The sequence below is a fragment of the Homalodisca vitripennis genome, chromosome 2 (genome assembly GCF_021130785.1).
Source record: "Homalodisca vitripennis isolate AUS2020 chromosome 2, UT_GWSS_2.1, whole genome shotgun sequence".
NCBI classification, from domain to species: domain Eukaryota; kingdom Metazoa; phylum Arthropoda; class Insecta; order Hemiptera; family Cicadellidae; genus Homalodisca; species Homalodisca vitripennis.
The window spans coordinates 47,203,714-47,209,713 of record NC_060208.1 but is presented as its reverse complement, the minus strand read 5'-3'; positions in this window follow the sequence as shown (position 1 = coordinate 47,209,713).

Genomic DNA, 6,000 nt, shown 5'->3' with positions numbered 1-6,000 from the left:
CACCTTTACTCCACTGTCGTGGCCGTCCATGTGATTAACATTTAACTACGTCGCAGAGATTGTGTAAAAGGCCAGTGAATTTGGAGTCCTTAGTTGGATAGTAGAAACATTTCCTTTTCTACGCCTGTGACGTAACATGAATGTCTTGAAAAATTCTATGCTATTTTATTGAGATGATTCAGTGCCATCTATGGTGTCGGTGTCATCAAGGTCAGTAAACCGGAGCACCGAATTCGACCAGCGACATGATTCGTGGTGCACACTTATGGTGTAACCTGAATGTCCGTGCGAACATTCACAAAATTTGATTGATTAGTTTATAAGATTTCAGTGTTTAAAACGTCAACTGTCACTTGGGTAGTGCCTTGAACTCCGTAGCCATTTCGTTGCGCATGACTGAGATAACATGTAAAACATCTCATTGATGTTCTTTCAATACTTTATGACTTTCAGTTAGTCATACCTTTACGGGCCAGTCGGAGACATAACATATGAGATAAAGCGTGGTAAGTGACTGTCGTAAAATAACATAAATTGTTGTAAACTTTATTCCTGTCTGTTTTATCTTTGTGATTTCCATAACTTCTTGAACCTATTAGGTTCTTACCCAATAGGTGCAATAAACTATGGAATTCAATTACATATAGTTTAGAAGTTTAAGACATTTGAATAACTAGATATATTGAATAAATTCAAGACCGTTATTGAAAACAAGGGGGTAATTATGTTATAAATAAATATATGAAACTGTACAGTTTAACCCAATGTCTGACGATAATAATATTTATTGTACTATTTTCAAATCGTTAAAACTAATAACATTTTCAAAAACCACTTTATAACTTAATTTTCAACTAAAAGCTCCAAATTTGTGTTGACTACATCACATATTACAAAATAAATAGTGAATTCAATATTTATTTACTAAATATGTTAATATCTGACATAAATTTTAACTGAATAAAGCCTCAATACATCCTAGCGTAATATATCGTAGATTAATTACATCTTAGCGTAAAATACACATTAACCTATTTATTAGTTAATAAATAGTCCAACCAATTCCATTAGTTAGATTAGTCCAACTTCCAAGTAATTTGTTTGTAGGAACATATAACGAACATACACTCATGCTGCATAATCAAACATCATTATTAACAGTTGTTACCGTTGTTACCTATTCTGGATCCAGAAGTCGACGTAGATATTCGCCAGAACTATATATGTATATCTACGACCTGTATATGGTGAATTGGTGAAACTAGATTACGAGCTTTGAACCCTTCCCCCATTGAAAAAAACGAATTATACGAGTTTGGACATTCCAAAAATATCGAGGCACTTTCCACAGCATCGCAACATTAAAAAAAGCGAGATAAATAGAGTAAACCCAGTCAAGGTTATAGCCTTCAGCACATCAGAAATGTTAATAAAACTTGATGAAAACTGATTATATTTTTTTCCTTCTTTGATGGATAGAAAAATAATGACTCGCCAGATGTTATACCAGCATAAGAGACATTGAGCCAAAGTTATCAACCCATTTGTGTGGTATTATGTATTCTACTTCCTTTTTTATCATTCCTTTAATTTCTGTATTCGAATTCCTTGGAAATGGTGGAATATGATAACAATAAAAACAGGAAATATGATTCCGGTAACTCATTGTGCAATTAATTCAAGAATTATAAATTTGATTGGTACATACATAGTTGCGATGCCAGAGTGAAGTTGTTAGGAAGACAGACGTTAGTAGTTATAGTACAAGTGGTGAAAAGTGCTGTTTATACCTGCACATAATTATACATGAATGGATACATTATATGAGTGGAAAATTTTATAAAGGTACAAAAACAGGTGGTGAAGGTTGTTTAGCGACAAAAATTCTTGTGAATGAAAACATATTTAATAGATTATAATATATTGATATTCCAGGACCACTTTGTTTTTACTAGTGTGAACTTTCTTTAGCTTTGAATTGATAGTCTATAAACCCGTGCAAGAGGCGTGTATGTCTACGATTTATTATTTATAAAAAACTTAGGTATCCTTTTAGGTTTGGTTGGATCTTTTTAACTTTAGTTTACTTGCCAAATTATTGTGTTTATGAAAACAAAAGTCTCAAAATCTAAATTTTTAAAAATTCTAGAAAAGGTAGGCTAAGCTAAATCAGATTTGTATTTTTCTCAAATGCTCATAAGTTGTAATTGCACGTTAAGGCTAATACGAACTTTAGATACTCGTAATTCCAAAAACTTTCTTAGAGCAAAAAATTCATTTCTTTTTTAACTACCTAACTTAGAAGTTCTATTATTTAAGGCTTTAATTTGAAAACTTTCCAGAGACTTTAAGCTAAACGCTGGTTACACTACGATAGGACGGTCAGTGAAACAGTTTATCTGTTTATACGTCTTGATAGAGAGCAGTTTTCAGTTAACAACGTTGCGATCCCTTTTTCTTAGCAATAAGCGGGCTGTCAACACCTCCAACAACCGATATGTCACTGCCAAGTGGAGATGAAGACAATGTGTCGCAGGTAGAACAATAGAAGAGGTGGTGTCTTGGGGGTCATGACCGTGTAGGAACCGTGTCATTGTCCTTTACAGCTCGGTCAGATTTTTGAATGGAACATCAGATGAAATGTGTCTCAACCTTTTGAGGTTACCTCTCGTGGCTTATTCAATAATCTCTTCAGTTGCACAATTATACGCACAGGTATTGTACGATCATATCCTAGTATAACTGAGATGGACAGTGCAGAAATTCCTCTTGTATCTAAACGTGTGATAATTGCGATTTTCAATGGACAAATGCAAACTTTTAATTGACAAAAAGTACAACTATTTACATTTTTATGATCTGTGATACATCTAATTGTGCGATATTTTTCAGTTTTAAATTATTAATACAATCCCAAAGTTTTTAATATTGTTTAAAAAATAATTAATAAAGTATTTTCTTGGTTTTTTGTTGTCATATTCAAAGCGTATATACCTTAGAAGAAAGACGAAATCAATGGGATGTAATACGATATTTTTCAATTCAAAGATCTACACACACACTTCCAACAATTTTTAAATGAATTTTTCTTAGTTCTATGTACTGTATGTCTAATATCACCTATATCTAAAATTAGATACATAAGCCTACAATTATAAAAGAACAAAAAATACGCGTTGTATAAGGACGTCAAAAAGTGTTAACAGCACTGGGATATAGCCCAGGACGGCAGAATTCAGGGGGCGGCAAATGTTGGTAAAAAAGTAAAAACATAAATTATTCCAAAAGTTTAAAATATGTGAAAAATTTACTTGTTAAATTTGTAAACATAACAATTTGTGAATTGGAATTGTCTAAACAATCATTTGCTTAGTAAATTTCGGATGACCTAAATCCTGAATTTAAGTATTATTAAAATCAAAGTCACGTTATTGTATTGTAATTCCTAAATATCCTTCTTTAATTTGATTGTCCTTAATCCAACAGAAATTTTCGATTTTCTTTTCATGATTTTTTAGTAATTTGCCAGTTGATAAATGTTGTGACATCTCATATACTATGGTAAAAACAATAACTGCAACTAAGAAGCGTAACTTCAATGTTGACAATTCAACCAATTGTATTTGAGTTTTATTAAAAGCTTAGCGTAGCCGCCTCGCTGTCGCCGACGTTGCGTCGACCCACCGTGGTACAAAGGGAAGCCTACATGGTTGTGGGGGGAGGGGGAGGGCGGCAAATTGTGGATAGTCCAGGGACGGCAAATCTTCAAATCCGCCTCTGGTTAACAGGTGTTGACAGCAAAACCAAAATGTCATTTTACTACAATCTGCTATTAAATTTAAAAACCCGTAATCTATTTATTTATTAAAACTGAATTAAAACAACAATAAATGTAACTGAACCATGAATGTTCCTTAACGAGTTTAGAAAACACATAAAATACTGCGGAAAATGTGGTCGTTAATTCTACCTATCGACATAAATATCTGACCCACACTTCACACTATTAGATCAACGTTTTGTTAGATGCTGAGTGGCGGTTGCTGCGTTCAGCAGATCAGCTCCTTAGCCGGCGTGGAGCGGTGCTGTTCAGCCGGGATATACTCTTGCAATAATACACGGTGCTGACAGGGTGTCCATTGTTAGAGCACGAGGCTCTAGACAATGTAGAACTCTAGAACAATCGGCGCGAGCTAAGCGAACAAAGGTGGCGTTCTTTCGGGGTCACGAACCCCAGATCTCCGGTTCCTTGGGTTCTTCTGCTCCACAAGAGTCAGAGAACCGGACTGTACCAGTTCCACTTATTTTAGTTATCACATGAGTATACTTTTACAAAGGTTCAGCAGTTGAAATCTAGTCAGACTTTTTATTTCCCTTTCAAAAAAACCCAAGCTTCTGTCTCCTTATTAAAGACACAATCAGGCTCATAATTGCACCTTAAGGATTATAATATATAATTCAACAATGTTGTCAAAATAATAATCTCATGAAGAACGATAAAAAGGTCTGACCCTCCACCGAGACGGTTCAGAATCTATTAGGGCGGAAACTGTATATAATTATGCAGTTAGTTGTAGTGATTTCATCTAAAAGGTTCTCATAAGACAAAGCATACGATAAAATACTTCATCGACCATTCTATTACATATTTTCTTGTATTCTCAGTAACTGATATGAATTTGAGATATTTAACTCATAATATTTAACGTAATTGCCTATTTTACTACACAATGAAAGACTTATATCACATTGAAATAAAACATCGAAAATGGACGAATCGATTATATGGATGCTATAAAAAATTAATTTAGCAGTGTTTCACTCGAAGACATTGACAAAATTCATAATTTGATTTTCTATCTCTAAAACTACTATTTTTTTAATTTCTGTGTGTTTTTTTACACCCCCATTGTGCTTGTAGATATATGAAAAATTTTGGATTACAAAACGCAACTTTTACAAAAGTCAATAAGGGTAAATCCGAAAGTGTCGGCAATTCTAAACTTAAAGTTTTAAAGATGGACTTTTGATCATCATGTATAGCTGTTAAAATCCACCTTCACAAGACATTGGTACTAATGTCTTCTACATACGATAGTTTTCGAGATTATTTATAGACACTCATAATCTGATTGTGTGATTATGTACGTTTGATACGCATAAACACACAAAAACTGTTGAAGTTGTTCCCATTTACTAATAATATTTAGTATTTAGTTTCTGTCCTTAAAAGCAAATGTACGCCTACTTAGTGAGCCATTCGATTCGTTGCCATTGCTCGTACCCTTGGTAATCGTTTTTTCGAGGGCATGACTATCTTTAAATCTGATACAGTATATTTCATGACCTCACTTCCCAATCCCTGTTCTCTATATCATCTTATTTCCTTAGTCTAGGCATTGTATAGATAGATTTACATATACCTAATCAGTATCTTATTCCAGTGAGAAACGGATGCGATGTCTCCTCGACGATTTTTTGTAATAAAAAGTTACGTACGAGTATAGTGTCCGGCGAATTGCTTTGTGGTTTAATTTGCTTTGGTCACAGGTTCACTGCGCTTGCTTGTTCCCTGAAATTGTAGTCACGGGGGATGAATTATATTGTCAGTGCTCTAACCCCTCCGTACTACTATCAATATGCCGGCCCACAATGTGAAAGGAAAGCAATTACTAGTACCTTATGTACACTTTCTCAATTTGGTCCTTGAGTAAAACGCACCATAAACTAATTGGTTTTAATTTGCAATTTCTGCCATCTATAGTAAAAGTTAGATAATAATACTTTTATCACAATATGCATCACACAATCACACCTGATGTTTATCTATTCAAATACAAAGATGTGACATTGTGTGTCTGTGACTCTTATCAGTTGTCAAAAATATCCGATCCTTACAGTAAATCAATTTTCTCAAAATTACTTTCAAAAGTATTTGTGAGTGGTATTTCGAAATAAGAATATGCCTATGTTTGATTCCCATATCGTAGTAATGTGCAC